This window comes from Macaca mulatta, chromosome 4, assembly GCF_049350105.2.
Source record: "Macaca mulatta isolate MMU2019108-1 chromosome 4, T2T-MMU8v2.0, whole genome shotgun sequence".
NCBI lineage: Eukaryota > Metazoa > Chordata > Mammalia > Primates > Cercopithecidae > Macaca > Macaca mulatta.
In genome coordinates this window covers 85,085,362-85,110,041 of record NC_133409.1, presented here as the reverse complement: position 1 = coordinate 85,110,041, position 24,680 = coordinate 85,085,362, and the positions used below count along the sequence as shown (strand labels likewise).

The 24,680-nt window shown below is 34.4% G+C and overlaps 1 protein-coding gene across 2 annotated transcripts in view; it reads right to left on the bottom strand.

Moving 5' to 3' along the window:
- ASCC3 (activating signal cointegrator 1 complex subunit 3) overlaps positions 1-24,680 on the bottom strand; it is a 372,277-nt gene that overhangs the window by 257,642 nt on the left and 89,955 nt on the right. The window lies entirely within an intron of this gene.

The following is a 24,680-nucleotide window of genomic DNA, read 5'->3' as shown; positions in this document are numbered from 1 at the left end:
GTCACATTCCAGCTTACAAAATGTTCCAAGACTTCTCATTGACTCTTCATTACCATTCAAGTTTAAGCTCAAAAGCAATCTCTGGTTCTCTCCAATTCCCTAAACAATTGTTATCTTTATTTCTTTACGCTTCACCATATTTTAGAAGATTTAAGGAACTACCATAGCTTCTCTCGACAACTAGACACTCAGACAATTATATATTATTATTATGACCCGTAACCACAAATATTGAAATGAGTCCTTTATATGTATTTCTGACCCATTGGATTGAAACTGAGGGTTCTGTTTTTTATTACTCTTTGTATTACCCCAGTACCTAATCAATTGCCAGGAACATAATAGGCTGCTAAATAAATTTTTATTGAATGATTTTATGCTGGCTACTAGCAAAAAGAACTATAATTAAATGAGGGGAAAAGTTTAAAGATATACACTGCATACATAATATCCTCCAAAGAAATACTAAATTGAATCTAACCAAAATATGTAGCAGTTTAGCAAAAGCCCTATAATCAACTTTCAGTAAAAAACTTATTTCTGTGTTTTTGAAGGTTATAATTCAAGAAATAAATAAAGTATCAGAAGAATATACTAACAAACAAAACCTATTACATACATAGAGGTTTATAACATTCTAATCAATTCAACAATCGTTTACTGATTGTTATTATACTAAGGAGTTCTGTCAATACAAATATTTGTTTTCATAACAAAAGTTAGACAACGTTTAAAATGATCCTTAAAATTGACTAATTTCTGGGTTTTGTTGATTTTTGAGACAGCATCTGGCTCTGTTGCCCAGGCTGAAGCGCAGTGGAGCAATCATAGCTCACCGCAACCTCAAACTTCTGTAGACAAGTGATCCTCCTGCCTCAACCTTCTGAGTACGTGGGACTACAAGTGCATGTTACCACACTCAAGTAACTTTTTTTTTTTTTTTTTTTTTTGCAGCTGGAGTGCAATGGCGCTATCTCAGCTTACTGCAACCTCCGCCTCCTGGGTTCAAGCAATTCTCCTGCCTCAGCCTCCTCAGTAGCTGGGACTACAGGCGCCTAACACCACGCCTGGCTAATTCTTTGTATTTTTAGTAGAGACAGGGTTTCACCATGTTAGCCAGGGTGGTCTCGATCTCCTGACCTCGTGATCCGCCCAGCACAGCCTCCCAAAGTGCTAGGATTACAGGCATAAGCCACTGTGCCCGGCCCTAACTTTTTTATTTTTAGTAGAGACAAGGTCTTGCTGGTCTTGCTCAGACTGATCTTTGAACTCCTGGGCTCAAGTTATCCTCCCACCTCAGCCTCCCAAAGCACTGGGATTACAGTTGTGAGCTACCACACCTGGCCCTAGCTTGTCGTTTAAAGGAAGAAAAAGGCATATTTAAAATCAGATTAAATCACTAAGGTTTCTATAATAAAGATATGAACTATATGCTGAGGTATGTAAGGGAGAGGCAGTCACTAAGCATGCCATATCAGGTACAAGAAACAGGATATTAGAAAAACACTTAGGGCTAGTGAAAAGCAGTAGCAAAGATGATGAAGATGGAAAAGTAGGCCAAGAGCAGACTACAAAAAGCCACATATGCCACACTGAAGGAGCTGACCTTTTCTTCACTCATTTACCAAGTTACTAAATGAGTACCAAATTATTGAATGAAATAGCCGGGGACTTTTTCAGCCACTAGGGATGTAACTGTGAACAAAAGTGACACAGTTACTATTTAAGGTCTCTTTTAAGCAAGGAAGCTGCATATTATATTTCCTATTTGGAATATAATAAAAAAAATATTTAAAACCATAGAAATAATAAATTTCTCTTCTGAGAACAAGAAGGCTTATATTTAAATTATGAAAGAAAAATTCAATATGAAGAAAAGACATTATAAAGACTCCTCTGGAAACATCTCTAAAAGGTTATTTTAGAGACTACGTGAAGAAATTATCAGAGGGAACTGAGACCTAGAGAGGTTAAATAACTTACTCAAGTCCACACTGCTAATAAATTTGGTCGAGACAGGATATAAACTCAGTTTGTCCTAGCTCAAATACAAATTACCACCCAATTTACTGTTTAAAATAATATGATGATTTATCTTGCTGGTTAAGTATTCTCTACATTTATTTCAAAATAAACATTTCAAAAAAGTCCTTATAATATTCTTGCATATATATACATCACTCTATATATGCATATATATATATGCATATATATATAGAGTGATGTATATATATGCAAGAATATATATAATATTCTTATAATGTTCTTATAAGAATAATATAAGAACATGCTGAATAGAAACAGCAAATTAAAAAGGAAAAACCCTCCAAAGCTACAAACATATTTAAAACAGCCCATGTTTTGTACCATTCCCTATAAAGTTTCTTTTTATTTTTCATTTCAAATTAAGGAAAATGAATGAAATAATTTTCACCAATAAACTTGTTGGTAAAAATAAAAGGAATGTGCACAGACAGCAATTGTGATGGCAGTAAAAAAAAAAAATCACTAGAGGGCTCAGTATACTTGATATTGTGAACTGTGGTTTAAGCTACTGGCACATGAAATAATTAATGTCCATTATGCATAGATTTCTTATATTTGAATGATATTCAAATTATATTCACAAATGCTTTAAGTTAAGAAAACAAATGATTACAGAAGAAGAAGAAGAATATGGGTTATATCAAAACTCTATTTTATTCAACTTTAGAACTTTACATGCTAATAATGTTTGTTTTATTTATATTTCCTGCATACACAATACCTAATGAAATGCAGCTAATCTTTGCTTCCAAATATTTGACGTTCTTCTAACTTAAAACATTTCATATTGATTTTATATATTAATGAATAAAGTTAAACTGAAATTATTTCTTAACAAATCAGCATTTGCTTTTAAACAGAAAACTGAGAGTCTCATGATCATTTATCTTAAGTGCTTTATATTTAATCCAGATAGTCGTTCTAAATATATACCATTTTCCTTTTTAATTGGTTCTAACTAATAAGCATTTTCAAAACATACCATAATTAGCAGACCAGAAACATTTTAAGTGTTACAAGCTTCATCCTACATCCCACTTGTCTATACATATTTGGGACTCACCAGACTACTGATCTTACAAACATACACCAGACTACTGATTTTAACATACACTTGTCTTACATATTTGCGACTCACTAGACTACTGAAATAAGATGACTCATTTATGAAATTCCATAGAAAGTGTAGGTTTTGGATATCCATTTATCAAATACTGGTAATACAGGCTACTTGTGAGTGCACACTCTATTTTTAAAAATAAACTGGGCGTATATACCCAAAGGATTATAAATCATGCTGCTATAAAGACACATGCACACGTATGTTTATTGCGGCACTATTCACAATAGCAAAGACTTGTAACCAACTCAAATGTCCATTAGTGACAGACTGGATTAAGAAAATGTGGCACATATACACTATGGAATACTATGCAGCCATAAAAAAGGATGAGTTTGTGTCCTTTGTAGGGACATGGATGCAGCTGGAAACCATCATTCTCAGCAAACTATCTCAAGAACAGAAAAACAAACACCGCATGTTCTCACTCATAGGTGAGAACTGAACAATGAGATCACTTGGACTCTGGAAGGGGAACATCACACACTGGGGCCTATCACGGGGAGGGGGGAGGAGGGAGGGCGGAGGGATGGCATTGGGAGTTATACCTGATGTAAATGACGAGTTGATGGGTGCTGACAAGTTGATGGGTGCAGCACACCAACATGGCACAGGTATACATATGTAACAAACCTGCACGTTGTGCACATGTACCCTAGAACTTAAAGTATAATAATTAAAAAACAAAAACTGGATGATACTATTTAGCTGGAAGAACAAAAATATACAGTAAACATACCTCATTGTTTATAATAATCATATGTATTTATTTTGTCAGTTAATTAAAAAGCATTAACTAGGCATCTAAGATGAACCTAGGAACATGCTGTCCCTCCTAAACTAGTGTAAACATCATAAGCTTAAGTTTAAGATATTCAAAGGATATTAAAATTTCAGCATATATTTATCATAAATCATATAGTTACCAAGGACACACATTACATAATTTTCACAGTTTTTCTCTGGCTCCCTATAGGATGTGGCTTAGGCTCAAAATTTCAGAATCAGAGATGACAGCCACTCCACACACTCAGTCCAAGTTTTATATGCTGGAATCCCACCACTCTAATATTCCTCACAAACCTGGCTCCATGCCATAATCTATGTAAAAGTCACGAGGTTAAAAATCAGTTTACATGAATACCTTATTTAACATACTTGAGTATTCACTAGATGATCAGATGATTTTCTTTTAGATAACTGGATAAATTTTTTCATTTAAAGGTCTTCAAGTACTGACTACTTTATATGTGTGTGTATGTGTGAGCGTATAAAACTATTTTCAATAATTACTCTAAAATAGATGACTTTGGGCTTTTCCTAAACAGGATACATTTTTAAAAATCTCTGATCTTTCATTTTTAGCTGGAATCACTCATTTATTTGGCAAATAGTTCTTGAATATCTCCTCTATGTGGCATAAACTGTTCAAACACTCAATACGGTAGACAAAGTCTCTGCTGTCATGTAGCTTACTTACGTTCTAATTAGGGTGGGAGACAAAAAATCAACATGTTTACTAATTTAAAAATTGTTTCAAATGCTCATATGAATACATTTTCACAGATGGTGTAATGGAGAGTGAGACATAACAGTCACCTTAAATTAGTTTCTAGAAAGGTGCCTCAAGAGAGGTGATCTGAGTTGAGAATAAAATGACAAGAACCAGGCCACGAAAAAATTTGCTATCTCAGCATATTCTAGGCAAAATAAAGATCTAGAAGTAGACCACTAAATCAGGACTAACTTGAAATTTTAAGGAACTGTACAGAGATTAGGATGGCTGAGTAAGTGGTCACACATGAGAAAGAAAGATAGGAATTGTAGGTAGGTCATAGCAAAGATCTTGGATTTTTATTCTCAACACAATTAAAATCTCTGCAGGATTTTAAGTAGAAGAATAATATAATATGATTTGTAATGTTTAAAGATGTCTCTGGCTACCATGTGGAAAAAAGACTGAGAAGCAGCATAAAACTATGGCAGTAATACAAGTGGAATGTGATGTGGGTTTATATTGGAGTGTCAGCAGAAGAAATGGAGAGAAGTTCCTGAACCCAGGCTATCTCTTCAAGTTACAGTCAATGGATCTGATGATGACCTAAATGTAAGATGGTGGGGAAAAAAAAGAGATAAATCAAAGATGACTTTTTGCTTGAGTGAAAAATAGTTCTTAGGATATAAGGAAGATTAAGATGACAGACTGAGACAGAAAAATAAACACTCCATTTGAAGTACCTACTATACATCTAAGTAGAGATTTCAAATAGGCAATTACAACAGAATTTGAAAGTCATGGAAAGGTCAAGGATTTTTAAAAATTAATTTTCGGAAAGGTACAGTGATTCTTCCAAAATTACATAGTAGCAGCAGATTCAAACTTCAAAAATTTACAGTCTAGTAACCTTTCTAAATTCTGTCTAAAATTAGAAGCTAACAGACACTAGGTAAAGGTTTAGTGGATTCTTTGAGGAATAAAGTATATAAGGTTTTATATAATAACACTACACCTCTATTTTAGTTGTTAGAAATCTTCTTGTTCTCAATTAGGGTTTATCAACTATATTTGTGGTCAATGGAATTTTGTAGTATACTACTTAGACTAGATAAGCATTGTTATAAGTAACTAGTCACAAGATTAAACGGCAATCATCTTAATAAAAAATACTTTTGATAGTTAACACAACTTAATAAACAAATTTTATTATTGAAAGGCTATGTGACATACAACAATGCAGATTTTTTTCATATTTAAAATCTGCTCATGCAACAGCCTCTGAAAATTGAATAACTTGGTTTTCCAAATGTAATCTAAGTCTTGCTTAGGAAGAGTAAACCACATCCAACCTAATGTCATAGATCTCACATATTTGAGAAACGTTTGGCTATTCAATAAATATGAAATTGAACTAAAAGTTAAGTTTAATATATTCTGATTATTTTACTTCAACAATTCATAAGATTACTTGGGCAAAAGAATCATACACATTTTACCACATTAACATAAATATATAATTAGCAACTATGTAGATAAAAATCTTTAAGATACTTTTAAAAGATCAACATAAAAGATGAAGATTGCAAGGTATACAGCTATAATAAGCTTTCAGCTTTCCTAATTACCAAGTGATTTCTCAAATTAGAGGAACAGTTAAGTAAATTATGATATACCTATTCAATGAAACAGTATGCATTCATTAAAATAGTAATCAAGGAGAATATGAAGCAACAGGATAAAAAATCCTATATACATTAAGTGAAAAAATACAAAATTATATTTTATTTTATTTTTTGAGATGGAGTCTCGCTATGTTGCTGAAGTTGGTCTCAAACTCCTAGGCTTATGTGATCCCCCTGCCTCAGCCTCCCAAATTGCTGGGATTCCCGTCATGTGCCAGCATGCCTGACTCCAAAATTATATTTATACTATGCTTACAACCATATTTTAAAAGACCACATTAAAAAGCTGGAAGAAAATGCTCTGCTGGCTCCACTCCTCTACTGTTACCATGGAGTCCCCTTTTCATCTTTCTGAGGATAAACCTAATTTATTGGTGAAAAAGCTTTCGGATAACAGAAACTGCTTCATATTTTACATGACTGAGCCACCTTTTATAATTCTCATCCTTTTTAACTCTCAGGGGATCTTTCAGTAATAGATTCAGATAAACAAATGTAGAAAGTTCAGGACCTCAATTTAGGCCTTAGAGACCTTGGGACAGGTTCATTTACCTGTTAATTTCAGGTAAACTATGTGAACATACTAGGGCTAGTATCTTCATCTGACCAGTTTGTTTCTGCATGCATTTGGTTGTAAATAAACAACTTAGGCCGGGCGCGGTGGCTCACGCCTGTAATCCCAGCACTTTGAGAGGCCGAGGCGGGCGGATCACAAGGTCAGGAGATCGAGACCACGGTGAAACCCCGTCTCTACTAAAAATACAAAAAATTAGCCGGGTGCGGTTGTGGGCGCCTGTAGTCCCAGCTACTCGGGAGGCTGAGGCAGGAGAATGGCTTGAACCCGGGAGGCGGAGCTTGCAGTGAGCCGAGATCGCGCCACTGCACTCCAGCCTGGGCGACAGAGCGAGACTCCGTCTCAAAAAAAAAAAAAAAAAAAAAAATTAACAACTTAGAAATCAAGGCTTAGACCATAATCTTTCATACTCTACTAAGAATAGAAGACAAAATATCAGCTACCCTAGTCATAGAGAAATCTTAAAGGTGGGGACTACATATATTTTTTTAATTTATTTATTATTATTATTATACTTTAAGTTCTAGGGTACATGTGCATAACGTGCAGGTTTGTTACATATGTATACTTGTGCCATGTTGCTGTGCTGCACCCATCAACTCGTCAGCACCCATCAACTCGTCATTTACATCAGGTATAACTTCCAATGCAATCCCTCTCCCCTCCCCCCTCCCCATGATAGGCCCCGGTGTGTGATGTCCCCCCTTCCCGAGTCCAAGTGATCTCATTGTTCAGTTCCCACCTATGAGTGAGAACATGCGGTATTTGGTTTTCTGTTCTTGTGATAGTTTGCTAAGAATGATGGTTTCCAGCTGCATCCATGTTCCTACAAAGTACACAAACTCATCCTTTTTTATGGGGACTACATATTAAGAAACAAACAAATTCACGGCCGGGCGCGGTGGCTCAAGCCTGTAATCCCAGCACTTTGGGAGGCCGAGACGGGCGGATCACGAGGTCAGGAGATCGAGACCATCCTGGCTAACACGGTGAAACCCCGTCTCTACTAAAAAATACAAAAAACTAGCCGGGCGAAGTGGCGGGCGCCTGTAGTCCCAGCTACTTGGGAGGCTGAGGCAGGAGAATGGCGTGAACCCGGGAGGCGGAGCTTGCAGTGAGCTGAGATCCGGCCACTGCACTCCAGCCTGGGCGACAGAGCATGACTCCGTCTCAAAAAAAAAAAAAAAAAAAGAAACAAACAAATTAATCCTACAAATTGAAAATAAACAACTGAAAAATATTTTAAAACATTTTAAATATTCCTAGTCTAATTCATTACTGTCCAATAGAAGTACATTAAAAGCCAATATATACTTACATTTTCTAGCAGAAACATTAAAAAAACACAAAAACAGTGAAATTAATTTTATAATGTATTTTATTTAACTCAATGTATCTAAAATATCATCTTAACATGAAATTGTAAAATTAGTGTATGTTACACTTAAAGCACATTGTAATCTAGACTAGCCATATTTCAATTGCTAAACACCCACATGTGGTTAATGGCTACTATATCAAACAGTGCAGCTCTGGAGAGTGCCCAGCTAACTTATATAATACTTATAAATTGATAAATATACTGTCCTAACACAGCAGCTTGCATTCAGGGAAAATCTCTTAGGGCAACATTCAGAAATCCTTAATGTGGTCTAAAAGACCCTGCCATAATATGAAGTTCATAAAATTCAGTTAAATTATAATTCAGTTAAATTATACAGTGACTCATGCCAGCAATCTCACAACTTTGGGAGGCTGAAATGGAAGGATTGCTTGAGGCCAGGAGTTGGAGGCTGCAGTGAGCCATGATCATGCCACCACACTCTAGGCTGGGTGACAAGGCAAGATCCTGACTTAAAAAGAAAACAAAAAACTACACATTGAGGAGTCTTTAGGAAAGAGAAAGGACATTCGTCTTTTTCGTGATGTCTTATTCTCTATAGTTATCCTTGGTAAGCATAAAAAGAAGAAAATAAGTAACCATTTGTTGAATGTGTTAAACAATGAAATTAATGTTCTTTTCCAAAATTGACAATCACTCATACTTATTTCTATATTCCAACCCAAGGTCTAAAACAGTGAGGTTGAAATGTCAACCACATATTACATTAGTGACAAATACTTGACAAATACCTCACCTGATCAAATGAAATCACTTGTATTCCCTAAAGTACTAAACGATAAATATAAGAAGTATTTATAATATAAGAATATAATATAAGAAGGATGAGTTTGTGTCCTTTGTAGGGACATGGATGCAGCTGGAAACCATCATTCTTAGCAAACTATCACAAGAACAGAAAACCAAACACCGCATGTTCTCACTCATAGGTGGGAACTGAACAATGAGATCACTTGGACTCGGGAAGGGGAACATCACACACCGGGGCCTATCATGGGGAGGGAGGAGGGGGGAGGGATTGCATTGGAAGTTATACCTGATGTAAATGATGAGTTGATGGGTGCTGATGAGTTGATGGGTGCAGCACACCAACATGGCACAAGTATATATATGTAACAAACCTGTACGTTATGCACATGTACCCTAGAACTTAAAGTATAATAATAATAAATAAATAAATAAATAAATAAAAGAAGTATTTTCCTTTAGAATATAAGACTACTATGAGGCAGAAATTATGTTTTTCAACTTTGTCTCTCTAATTCCTAGCACAGTAAATGGTGTAAAGCAAATACTCGGTGGTGGTGTCTTTTTTTTTCTGTGCTTGCTTCAGCTGAGTCATTTTGATTAAATTGTAATTATCAACTATGAACTGCATTGTTGATGGATGTTTACAAATCAACTAATAGTTAAGATGCTCCATGTTAAGAATAAATTGTTCTACTCACATTATTTATTAAGTTCCACAAGTGTTTTATCATATATTATAAATATTAGTCAAATAATTTTTTTCTATATTCATTCACTGCAGTTGCCAGTAAAACACCAAGTTAGCTTGGATTGCAACCGCTCCTGGTACACTTGTTTTTTTTTTGTTGTTTTTGTTGTTGTTTTTTGAGACAGAGTTTGTTCTCTTGTTCTCTTGCCCAGGCTGGAGTGCAGTGGTGCAATCTCGGCTCACTGCAACCTCCGCCTCCAGGGTTCAAGCGATTTTCCTGCCTCAACCTCCCAAGTAGCTGGGACTACAGGCGTGTGCCACCACACATAATTTTTTAAAATTTGTTTTTATTTTTATTTTTTTTTAATACAGACAGGGTTTCACTGTGTTAGCCAAGAAGGTTTCAATCTCCTGACCTTGTGATGCGCACGTCTCAGCCTCCCAAAGTGCTAGGATTACTGGCATGTACCACCGCACCTGGCCGGTACATTTGTTCTTAAAACCGAAACAGGTAGTTTCAAAACATACTTTTAATGTATTTTTTAATCTTCCTGACACTAAGCACTAAAAACTCTAAACATAACCAGACATTTAGCATATCACAGAATCTCCCACATTAAGAATACATACAAATTATGTATTATGTCAGAAATATGTAACATTCTATCTTATATAATCCCTAAGAAACTGACTGGTTTATACCCAATCCCTATTTACGTATCTACATTTTTCTATATTTATAGCTCTCTCTATATATTATACCAACATATGCTATTATTTTAAAATATCATCCTTCTAGGTCCAGAGGTAACAAAATATTATTTCTAAGAGACTTTATAAAAATTACTAAAGCCCATGCTTATTTGTCTATTTGAACCTGCAAAAGAATTATAGGAAATTCTTGGGCGACTGTACAGTCCAACGAGGGATCTTCGTGTACTATACGTAACAGAGTTGGTCAACTAAACTCTATATCAGTGTATTTCACAAAGAAGGTTATGCCTTACTAGTGAGTTATGAAATTAATTTAGGGATTGTTATCAGTGTTTTTAAAGAATAGAAAAGAAAAAGAAAATACTAATACATCACATGTGATAAGGGTAAAACAGTTTCGTGAAAATTGTGTTTTAATTGTTTTTGAGTGTATTAATTACAATGTAAAATATTTTTTAGATGTGCTCAATAAAAAAAAGTCTGAAACCCAGTGCCACAAATAAACACTTTCTTAGTGAACGCAAATGCATTCTTTCAAAATATGATCCTGTTTCATTTTGGGAACACAAAAATATTTCGCTCACAAATGAATGCCTATAACCTTTGGCCTATCTGGCAATTTCACTTTTTAAAAATGTATCCAAAAATATACTTACACATGTGCAAAACTGTGTATGCATAAGATTATTAATCACAAATTATTTGTCACACCAAAAATTAAAAACAATCAAAATGTCCTCAATAGCGTACCACTGGAATAACTTATGGCATATTCATGCAATGAAATTCTATGCCTCCATAAAACAGAATAAGGAAGTTTTCTATTTTCTGAGATGAAAAGATATTTTTATGGCCAAGAAAAAGCAAGTTGCAGAATAGTATTATAATACGCTATTTTATTGTCCAAATTTGAGGACGGAAGGAAATAATAATGTATATTTGCTTGCAGAAATTCTGAAAGAATGCATAAAATTAAATACACTGCTTATTAATGAAAGAAGGCAGGGACCTGGGAAGATCAAAGACATAAGCAAAAGGCTTTTCGCTATGTAAAGGTTGCTAGTTTTTGAAACCGTATGATAACACCTATGCCAAAAAAAAATATGACTGACATGTTTTAAGAAACGGAAAAGATAAAAACATGTTCGATTTAGTGGAAAAGCCTAAATGAGTTCTCGTGTATAAATATTTCATATTAAGTTTTTCTCGTTATTCCTTGAATTCTACCCTTTAGAAACAAAATAGTGAGTTAAATTACTCTTTCATGCCCCTTCAAATTATTCTACACCATATGTCCCCTACTCAGTGTTCTTCCCAGTCTTCTCTTTTTTGGTCTTAACATGGCTAGTTCCTCAAAGGACTTCCCAATTAAAAGTTTAGTTACAGAAGAAAACAGCAAGTGTTCTTTCTACCTCCAATATTTGTGACATCAGACCTGTGGTCTCATCTAAGCCTCAATGACTTCACCAGAGGACCAGATCTGTTATTAAATGCAAGCCTAAATCACATGTTGCTGCTATCTAAAATGTATCCTCCTACTCCTTCATCATGCACTAAACGCTGCCTACCAAGTGTCAGGCTTTGAGAACATGGCCTGACCTCAAGAGCTCACGTTGTAGCAGATGAGCTCACATTGCACATCTCTAGATTCATCACTAGACTACCAGAAACCCATTTCATGAGCTCTAACTATAACTTTGCTTCCACATACCCCCACATTGTAACGTTTAAGGAAGCAGGAAAGATCTGACATACTACTTCACTAAATACACCAATCCTAAACTACATAATTTGTGACAAGTCAGTAGACTAACTGAACACAAAAACTACAATGTGATCTCTAATGCTCTTGAATTAAAGGTAAACACACAAGATAATATATTCCTTAAGTTGGCAAGTAAATTGTTCACTAATCTATTTAGCAACCATTTTTACTGAGCACGTACTACATATAAGGTTTTGTTTTAAATGTTTTAAGTGCATGATATCACTTAGCATCCAAAGAAAATTTATGAGGTAGGTCTTTTTATCATCCTTCTTTTAAAGAGGGGGGAAGTAGGCATGGTGAGTTTAAAGAACTTAACCAGGATAAATGGCTAGTAAATTGCAGAGCAAAGATTGAAACTCAGGTATCTGACACCAAAGTCTAAATTAAAAGTCCAAGTTAGGCCGGGTGCGGTGGCTCAAGCCTGTAATCCCAGCACTTTGGGAGGCCGAGACGGGCGGATCACGAGGTCAGGAGATCGAGACCATCCTGGCTAACACGGTGAAACCCCGTCTCTACTAAAAAGTACAAAAAAAACTAGCCGGGCGAGGTGGCAGGCGCCTGTAGTCCCAGCTACTCGGGAGGCTGAGGCAGGAGAATGGCGTAAACCCGGGAGGCGGAGCTTGCAGTGAGCTGAGATCCAGCCGCTGCATTCCAGGCCACTGCATTCCAGCCTGGGCGACAGAGCGAGGCTCTGTCTCAAAAAAAAAAAAAAGAGAAAAGAAAAAAATAAATAAATAAAAGTCCAAGTTAAAGGCTTGTAAAACTTATTAATTTCATAACTTTACACTTTTATTTTTAAGGTTAATTTTTTGATTCCTAAAACTGATTTTTAACCAAGTAACATAATTTATAAAACTAAATATGAAAATACAGTCAATGAAAATAATGATTTTACTAATAATCAAATAAATGCAAAATAGAGTAAGATACTACTTCATTCATCCGAGTGTTGAAGATTTTTTTAAAAATTGATCTTGGTAATGTTTACACCCTCATATATATTGCTTATATACAATTCATATTACAGATGTGCATACATCATTTAACCAAACTCCAAGTCAAAAAAGTATCCAAGTAAAATAACTGAACTCTTAATATCAGATACATAAAAAAGCACAAAGATGCTTGCTTTAACATCATTTACAATAAGAAAAAAAAACAGACACAAGCTGAATATCTATAAATAGGGTATTGGAGCAAGTAATTCATGACACATTCTCCATGAATCACTGTAGATAAACAGAATGAAGATATATTTGCTTATACAAAAATGTGTCTAAAAGAGAAAAAAAGTATGCCACAAAATAGTAACTAATTAAATATATTTTATTAATACAAAAACATTCTGCAAAGATATATATCAAAGTATTCTACTAAAGTTGGGGCTGTAAAGACATTTTCACTTTCTATTTTATATTATAAACGTAGATGTTACATTTTAGATATTATTTTTTGGTAAGAGAAAAATTTTATCACCAGCCCTACAAAAATCTTTTCTGTTTACATAAAACAAACAAAAGGAAAAAGGCCTATTCTGTATTGACTCAATGTATTAACACAACAATATTTCTTTATAAATAGAAATACCTAATGCTTTTGTAGTAATACAAAATAACTAACTAACCCTCTTTTTCATTCTGTAATATAGAGTTCTACATCTTTACAAACACCAAATTTCTAATTTGTACCCCCTCTTGAAAGTGCACTGAAAAATTACTAAATTTTATTAAGAGATATGAAAGACAGTACATGGACACTTGTTTTCTCTTCATTGAAGACTCATATATTTTAATGTTTTATGATGAAAATGCATTTTCAATCAGATGATCTGGGTAGAGGAAATTAAGTTTTAGTAACAAAGCACCTCAAAAGAGTAACCTAATATTAAATCTTTGAAAGAAGAGAGATTGTTAGATTTTGTGAAAATAAAGTTACTTATTTTATAAAATGAAACTCAGCCAAATTGTATTACATATGAAGAAAGCAGTAAGAAAGCCCACCCAAATTAATTAGAAATTGCAATGCATTATTCATATATTTTTATGCTACTTAAATGAATGCATTTACACCACCCATTCACTCATTTAATCATTTATTAATTTAAAGACAGGATCTCATTCTGCTGCCCAGGCTGGAATGCAGTAGCATGATCATCAGCTAACTGCAATCTCAAACTCCTGGACTCCAGTGATCCTCCCACATGAGCCTCCTGAGTACCTAGGACTACAGGCATGCAGCACCATGCCTGGCTAATTTTTTTAATTTAAAAAAATATTTTTAGAAATGGGATTTCACTACGTTGCCCAGGCTGGTCTTGTCCTGGGTGCAAGTGATCCTCCTGCCTTGGCCTCCCAAAGTGCTAGGATTACAGGTGTGAGCCACCATGCCCAGCCCATTTACACTGTTTAAAATATGACAATACTCAATATGCCTGTAAGTGTTAATTCCTAAAACTTCTCATACAGAAAAGTCTATCTAAGAAGCATAACAAAAACAAATGTCAGCTAAATACAGATGGACCTTCTAAATATACTTCACAGCCTGATGGTAAAATGATAAATAGGAAGTTATTACTGGCCTTGAAGACAAAACACATGAGAGAAAAAAGAAACAATAGCAATACCATGTTTAACAAGAATTTCAGATATAATTAGAGTCAGAGAGGTATACTCTCTTCTTGGGAGGGTAGGATGCCCTCCTAATTCCCAGGAGAGGTATGATTTGAGCAAAAGTTGAATGTTTAGGAAAACTGAAGAAAAAACACAAAATTCTCAATGGGGGATTTTAAAAGAGAAACAGAACTTGGACTGCACAATCATAAAAAGTTCTACTGACAAACCATTCAGATTGTACATCTGGTTTTCACCAGGACACTCTTAACAATAACTCAACATGTCAGATGTCACTCTGAAACACCTTCTTTAGGGTGCTATGCCAATAGTCACATTCATACACATGCTCTTGGTATGTTATCATATTAAATTAAGTGTTAGATATTATGCTGGTGGAAATAATGTCTTCCAAAAATTTCCATTGAGGATTCTAATAATGAAATTCCCTTGTTTAAGGAGATACACATTTAAAATGACATTCTTGCATTATTTAATCAGTTTGGAAAGTTTAAAGTCATATGAACTATAACAAATTTAAATTAAATAATTACCCTTGATTCAACATCTGTAATATTTTGTGGACTTGACCATACAAGTACCCAAATATTTTATCCTTTGCAAAGATTTTGAGCAAACTAGTAAAAGTAATTTAAAGGTTCAAGTCAGAGCTGAAACCAATTATTACCATAAATATCAGCCAAGAAACTAAAAATGACATTTTCATTGTGGGATTCAACAGAATTTAACAGAGACTCTTTAGCTTCAGTTTTATTGCCATGATTAGAGGTGCAGCTGTTTATCAGAAGTTAGATCCTACAATCTCAGCCAAGACTGTTTGTAATACCAATTAAATAATTTTAGGCTATAAAACTTTGAAACCACACTTAAAATGATATACCAGAGGCATACTTATACACACTTGATTTCTAACAGGGATGAAATTGAGTCTTAAAAATGGGTCAAAATGGTGCTAGAGTAACTGATTATCTATATTTTAAAAATGAATTTAAATCTTTATCTTACATCATATTGAAATATCAGTTTTAGATGGTCTGGAAATGTAAATGTGCAAAGTAAGATTTTAAGTGGCGGACAGACCCTAAAGTTAGCCCAAATAATCCCAGATGCCTGCCTCCTGGTGTTCATGCCCTAGTTTAGTTCTTTCCCCTCAAGCGTGGTGGGATCTGTGACTTGTTTCTAACCAATAGAAGAATATGGCAGAGGCTGTCACTCCCATGATTATTTTATGTTATATATGACTCCATCTTGTAGGATCTGCCTTCTGACAAGCAACTGACGCCCCCTTGTATTTCTCTATACTTAATGAACAATTAGAGGTTGAATCTGAAAGAGTTTTAAAATAATACCAGAAAACATAAACATGAAATACATAGGTATAAATTTAACAAATAGTTGTAAAACATATGCTAAAAATTATAAATTAATCATGAAAAAAATCAAAGAATACTTAAATAAATGAAGAAGTATATAATCTTCATGGTTTGGAAGGTTTGATATTAAGATTTAAATCCTCATCAAATAATCTATAGATTCAATGGAGTATCAGTAAAATCTCAGCAGAAAATTTTGTAGAAAACAACACAATTCATATGGAAAATCGAAGAAACAGACTAAGCAAATACTAACACCTTTTTTCAAGACTTCCTATAAAGCTTCAGTAATCCAGACAGCATGGCAAAGAAGAGACACGCAGGAAATCAAAAATAAGCTCATATGTATGTATATGGTCAACTGATTTTTAACAAACGTTTAACAAACGTGCAAAAACAAATCACTGTAGAAAGAAATCTTTTCGATAAATGGTGCCTGAAAAACTGGTCAGCTGTATGTAAAAACAAACAAAAACCTTGACCCTTACCTTTCATCATACATAAAAACTAATTAAAAATGGATTATATATCTAAATGTAAGAGCTACAACTTTAAAACTTACAGAAGAAAATTACGAAGAAAATCTTAATAACCTCGCATGAGGGAAAAATCGCTTACATATGACCAAAAAGCATAATTGAGTTTTTTTTCGTTTATAGAATGAACTTCAAGGGTACTAATACATTTGCTCCACTGAAGACATTTTATGAAAAAACAAGTCGTAAAATGGGAGAAAATATTACCAACACACATCTGAAAATGGACTGTATTCAGAATACCCAAAGAACTCTCAAACCTCAGTAACAGGAAAACAAATCACCCAATTAAAAACTTGACAAATTATGTAAGCAGAAATCTCACCAGAGAAGAGTGACAAGTAAAGACACAAAAAGCTGCTAAACATTATAGGTCATTAGGGAAACACAAACAAAAACCATAATGAGGTACTACTACACAACTAAGTAAAATGTTTAAAAATTTTTAAACTGACAATATTATGTGCTGACAAAAATATAGGGTGACTGGAATACTCATACATTGCTGTTGGAAATACAAAATGCTCCATTCATTTTGGAAAACAGTTTGCCAGTTTCTTACAAAGACAAATACATATTTACTGTACAATTTAGCAATTCCATTCCCATTTAGCCTGGGAAAACAAAAATACATGTTCAAACAAATAACTGCACACGAACAGTTATAGCAGTTTAAGTCATAATCAGCAAAAGTTGCAAACAAGCTAAAAGTACTTCAAATGGAGAATGAAAAAATTGAAGTACAGACACAAAATGTAATACATTTCAGCCATGAAAAAAAAAAACAAGTACTGAAACATACAGCAATATAGATGAATCTCTAATATATTACATTAAGTGACAGAAACCTGATTCACAATATTCATGACGCTTACATGATATTATACAAGTAACTTATATGATGTATACATAAGCATTACACAAGGAATTGTATGATACTTATATGATATTTTGGAAAAGTCAAAACCATAGGGAAAATAAACAGACCAGTGGTCTGCAGGAACTGGTGGTAGTGGGAAAGAGGTAAAAGAGGCAGTAGAAAAGTTTTTGACATGATGAAAATGTTGTTTTTGATTGTGTTGATATTTACAAAATCTACTACACTATACCCCCAAAAGAGTATATTTTATAGTAGCCAAATGATATTTTAATACACCTGGCTTTCAAAAAAGACATCAAAAACAAAACAAAAAATAAAGCAACACAACAAAATGAGGGGAGGAAAGGACAGGAGGAAGGAAGACAGGGAGGACAGGAGGGCAGGCAGAGAAAATAATTTGGTGGGGAGGCCATTTATATATATGATTGGTCACCTTATCTTTAAATTTAGGGAAGTAACTTATAAATCCCGTTGACTCTTATGTTTCTCTACATGAGATCTGAAGTTCAAAGTATAAGCTTTCCAAATACACTGAACCCACAACTCAAAAGAGTAGGGGAAGGACTTAGTTACAGACAACTGGAGATGAGCTCAAAGGATGCACTGAGGCCAGTGCTTTTATTTTTTTTATTTTTTATTTTTGGTTTATTTATTTATTTATTTATTTATTTTTTATTATTATTATACTTTAAGTTCTAGGGTACATGTGCATAACGTGCAGGTTTGTTACATATGTATACTTGTGGCCAGTGCTTTTAAAAACAGGTTCCTCATGCTCAGGGTAGGGGCTGCTGGTCAACACTTGAGATTTTCATTCATTCGCCAGGGGGTGGGAAATAATAATTTGTACATTTCTTAACAGTTCCCAGGTGTCTATTAAGTATAAGCAAAACTGAGAATTATTATCAAATGTCCCACCCATTCACAACACAGTGAATAGGTTTTCTGATTCATCTATGTTTAATAATTTAATATAATCTACTCTGGAAAGAACAATGTATATTTTACTCAGAAAAATTTCTGTTAAAAACATACAGGTTTAGAAGGGGTCCCTATAAGAAAAATATTTTGCTTGAACTTCTTGTGTAATATGTAAAGATTTGAAGGGACAAGCAAAACATTTAGGGGAAGAAATCATGAAAGCTGTGTAACAAAACATGATATTATACCAATTGCTTAATAATTCATTGAGATCCCTTTACATACTGATTCCCTGGTACATTTAAAATTTACCAAAATTATATGAGGCAACCTATGTTTAGTTAACCACTTTGATATTTGCACCACTGGATCAAATTTAAACATGTCCTCTCTAAACCTCTTGCTGTCAAGGTGGACGTGATATGCCAGGGTTTATATGATGTTTATATGAAGGGTTCCCAGATTAAACAACAAAACTCAGCTATCCATGTGAGAAATTAACTGAAGGTACAGTTTATATAGGCATTTCTTGTGCTGAGAATTTACTGATCACCTAAAGTATATCACAAAAAAAGCTATACATTTTCTCTGTGCTAACTCATGTAATCATCAAAATAAATAGTCTGAAAAGAAAACTGAAACTCAGAGGCATAATTTAACTTGATTTGTGTCACAAAATGTGCAGATGGTGATGGGGTAAACTCCCATCAGTCCTACCTAACTGGATAGCAAGCTCCTTAAAGCCAGGATCATAGTTCTAAACCTCTGTGTATCCACCGTAACTCCTACCACAATGCTTTGCATCTATCATGAGCTCAGAAATTATTACTGATGACCAATAACCAATATATATGTACTTTCAAACCAAATAACAAGAAGAAAATCTATAAATAGCAACCTGTAAGTATCAAATATTTCTGTGTATTGTTGTAGGTCTGTGAAACCACAACTCACTGACATATTGAAAGACATAGACTAAATCCAGTTCTAAAGCGATTTGAAATTTCCACAATATAACTTAAATTCTTTAATTTTCAGATTTCTGAATTCATTCAAGTTCTAAAATTATCATTCTGGGACAGTTCAATGTTCTTAAGTTTTTAATCTCCATTCTAATTTCCTGCTATAAAATCAAAAAAGCGTAGGTTGTAAAGAAAACAATTTCTTTGATTACTCCTAGAGGCAGATGTTAGTTATAACTTTTTCTGTAGTTTAGCAGGTATTTTTGAAGCAGCTGGTGCCCTTTTCTAGTTATCTGTTTGCAAGTGTTCCCAGTAGACTATACAGTACTGCAATCCTGAAAAGGTTTTGGGCATACAGACAAAATGAATTCTTACTTAGAAAGCATAGACAGACAGTATTTCCCCTCAAATGAGACTTGAGCATTTCATAGTTTGGAATGATAAAGCATTTTCATAACAAGTAAACATTATTTTTTTAATAATTTAAATAATTGCTGAGAGTCAAAAATTGATAAAAATCTTATTTATAATTTTATAAGGAAGATTATCCAATATATCATTTTTAAACATATTAAGCATCTATTGATACCCCAAACAGAAAATAATAATTATTAAAAGCATGTACCACACTGAATGTATCAAAAATCCCCAATTACTTTCAAGAATAAACTGAGAATTTTAAAAGCTTTTCCTTACAGTTTCCATAGTTGCACTCTAAATAATACTCTAACACATGAAATCATGGCCTTCTTGACAGTCACCAGGTTTTTATACAAAACTTAATTTTGAAGATTCTCTATAAAAAATGTCACAGATAAGACATAATCCCCAACATTTCATGACAGTTCCATACAAAATTTGCAACATGAAGTCAAGAGTTATTATTTTCTCTGTATACCCCAAAACAGCTCTATTAAGGAAACAATTGTTTAGTTGATATCACTGTTTCAGATGAAGATCGATGCCCACAGACTAAGCAGTCAAGAAACAATACAAGTCTCATGTTCTACAAGAAGTCTTCATTAACAGCCATAGCCTACAATGATCCCAGTAACCTTGTTCTGACACATCCTATAATAGACAGTGTTAGTTGTCCACACACAATCACTGTTTCATTTTGTTTTCTCTAATGAAAATCCATGTTTTTATTCAGAAAAATCTGGCCTCTTTCACAAAATCATGTGTTTCACCAAGCCAAACATGGCAAACTTGTTTCCCTTGAGTCCTGGAAAATACTTCCTCACTCTTAAAATAGACACAAGAAAATGCAGTCCTTATTTCTTACTGGACTTTTTTTGCACAGTGACCCTGGAATAACAGTCATGATGAGAGTTAATTTGAGGAAAAGCCAAAAAAAAATGAGGATAGGAGAGTAGAAAGACATCAACAAGCTGGGTTCTGAATAACATCATTGAGCAAACAAATGGACAAACCTGTACTATTTGGCTCCCCATGTCTTTTTGTTATATCAACATACTTTGATTCAATCAAATCATGAAGGCAAGAAAGTCATAGAAGCATCCAGAAAAATACTTCAGAGTATGGATCCTTTTCATGAGATCACTTTGAAGATAATGAAATGTCACTAAAACCCAGGCATTCCCCAAATTAAAAAGCCTTTTTCTAAAGCATCCCACAAGGCTGTTTACTATACTGTCACACATGCCATCAATTTCATCAGAACCATGGCCTTGAAATCACAGCCTTTTTAAGAGATCATATCAGTAAATATTAATAAATTATGAAGTTTGAAACTAAAAATTGAATTTACCATTTTTTTAAATTTACAGACATCATAGCAAAGATGATTTCATAAATTTCAAGAGGAAGGAAACACAAATGTGGCACAAATTAAATGGAGCAAAAATTAAATTTCTAATTTAATTTGGCAAATACTAAATTTCCTTGATACAAGCCTAGCCTCACCTGGCAATTTGAATCATGGGTTGCAGAAAGGTAAGCAACTTGCCTAAAGTCTGGCAGACAGAATGTGGGATAGTGAAGACTGAAACTCAGCCTAGATTCAGGGGTCTTGCTCCTAACCAACACTGTATGCTGAACATGCACAGAAGTTTTTCCTATTTCCTATTCCTCACCTTAGTAAATGGCACTATCACTCACCAACACTGCTCAAAACAAAAAACCTATATCTCATTCTAAACTCTTCTCTCTGCCTTATCCCCTCCTATTTAATCAGTCATCAGGTCTTACATACACTAGCAGCTAAATTTCTCTCAGTTGTCCTCTGTATATATAGGCTGCCCCTTTCTTAATTTAGGCTTGTAGCTTTTCTTCCTTGAATTATTGCAGCAGTTCTACTCTTAACCTTCAACTTTGTGTTGCAGCCAGAGCAATTCCTTTAAGTGAAAACACCTGATCATTTACTCGCCTATTTCCCACAATACTGAGTCTAAACTTTTTAGTATGGTCTTTCAAAGCCCTTCATGTGCAGGCAATTGTCTTCTTCCAGACTCATTTCCTGGCGCTCTCCACATATGGCCTACATGCTAATAAGACTGAAGGGCTTGATGTCCAAAGGTAACAGCAATTTCATGCAACAACCTTTGTTTGGCATACACCTCTACCTGCTTTGTCTATCTGGCAAAAGTGTATGCCTTCAACATTATCCTTCATGAAAGCTTCTTCCTTGATCTCTTTAGTCTGCCTTTTCGGCTGCCATAGAACTTTGTACAACATAACCCAACTGTACCACTTATGTCCATGGAAATGGAACAGATACACTACAGTGAGTAACTTAAGATAAGAGATAATATTCTATTCTTTATTTTCCCAGAACTTCGCCTATAAGCACAGGATTCAAGAAGCTAGGCTCATAGAAAACTTAAATCTTAAATTCTTTACAATCAGATTTTATAGGACTCAATTTTCTTAAATTTTAAAATGAAATATTATATGCATCTTTTATATTACTTTTCTAAACCAAGTATTATCTTTGGGTCAGTAGTCCATTTTTGCTGAACAACACTCTACTGACTCTTAAAAAATCGAAGTCCCAACTGTAGAAATAGACAGAAATCAACATATTTAACACCAACAAAGAAGTAAACCTGAGTTTCTCACCAAAAATATCAAAAGACATAGTTCTGTCTTCTTAGCATCTTTCTCATCCTACTTTTAAGGGTAATATTAGCACCCTCCTTTCCTTTGGGAAACTCCCCTTTGACTCCTAGTGGCTCATGGGGAGCTGATAATGAGGATACACAAGTGAGCAGCCGTGTGTCAGTAAGAACCTCACTCACATCACATCACAGGGAAAGGAATTGGTTCAGAAATGAACTGGTGACCTAAGTCAGGAAAATCAGAGTTCATCCTAGGAGGTTTTTTTGTTTTCCTGGCAGAACTGGTTAGAAAAAAATCCCCATTGCTTCTGGGACTATAGTATGGAGAAACAGTTATGTTTGCTGCTGCTGCCATACATTTTTCCCTGGTAATATGGAGAAAGCCTATCTGGGAATCAGGGGATGAAAAATCATAAGAGAAACACCAAAGGGGGTGGGTAAGAGAAAGGAGGAAAAGAGGGGAGGAAAAAGAAAAAAAAGGAAATGGAGATAAAGAAAGAAAAAGAAATAAAGAGGAGAAAAAAATCTGATGACATCATCTGAGCCTATATGTCCAAGCTGGGCACACAGGCAGTTTTACTTCTGGACAATCCAGGTAGAAAAGGCATAAATTGTCACCTTTGCTTGCTTTGACTTAGATTTCTAAAAGTTCCAACTGAGTGACTCTTGACGAATCAAGAGACGCATCTACATTTTTTACACTGTTCCCTTTCCAAGAAAGTACAAAACCCATTTAATGACATTAATGGTATTTTTGCATGTGATTCTAAAATTTTAAAATTATCCTTAAGTTTTTGATCAAATTACAGAAGTTATTAAACTTATCCAATGTGACAGTCAGTAAAAGGACATAAAAGCATCTTAGGACAGTTAGGAATAGCATGCAATTATGATCTCAGTGAAAAATGACAGACCTTCATCTTCAATAGCACTTTCTCTGACACATAAAAGATCCTACCTGGTAAAAAAAAAAGATCCAAGACAAAAGAAACATCTACTAAACCATATGACATTCTGTTAATGTCTGTTTTTCCTCCTGGGGTCTGTATTATTACTCAAGCTTATGATGTCTGGCAGGATCAATATCTACAGTAATATGACAGCAAATGGTTTACTTACTTATAATGACAAATTTCACTTAAATGTATTACTCCCCAATTATTATTAGCCATTAGAAAAGTACAAATTAAAACCACAATGAGAAATCACTACAATCAGATGGCTAAAATAAAAATATAAACAATATATAAAAATACAAATATAAGTGGCTACAATAAAAATAAAAAACAGTGACAACACCAAATGCTGGTTAGTATGTGGAGAAACTGGATTATATCATCAAATTGCTCATGGCTATGTTAAATGATACAGTCACTCTAGAAAACAGTTTGGTAGTACCTTAAAAACCTAAGCATGCAGTTTCAATATGACCCAGGAAATGCATTCCTGGACATTTATTAAACAGAATGAAAACTTATATTCACACAAAAACCTGCATACCAGGTTTATAACTGCTTTATCTGTGTTATGGAAAGAACTATGCCCTTCAAAATTTGTATGCTGAAACCCTTACCCCTCAATGTGACTGTTTTAAAGATAGGACTTTTAGGGAGGTAATTACGGTTAAATGAAGTCATGAGGGTGGGGTCCTAACCTGATAGGGCTGGGGACCCTGAAAAAAGAGGAAGAAACATCAGAGGTCTCTCTTCATACACACACAGAAAAGAGGCTATGTGCGAACACAAGAAGAAGGCAGAAGGTAACTACCTGCAAGCCAGGAAGAAATCCTCACCAGAAACAAAATTTGCTAGCAACCACCTGATCTGTGACTTTTAGCCTCCAGAGCTGTGAGAAAATCGGTTTCTGCTCTTTAAGTCACCTGGTCTGTGGTCTTTTTTATGGCAGACGAATACAGTTTGTAATCACCAAAAACTATCAGTAAAATAAATGTCCTTCAATAGGTGAATAGTTAAAAAAAAAAAAAACTGGTCATCTACAACACGTGTGGTAGGCAGAATAATGATGCCCACCAAAAATCTCCACATCCTAATCCACA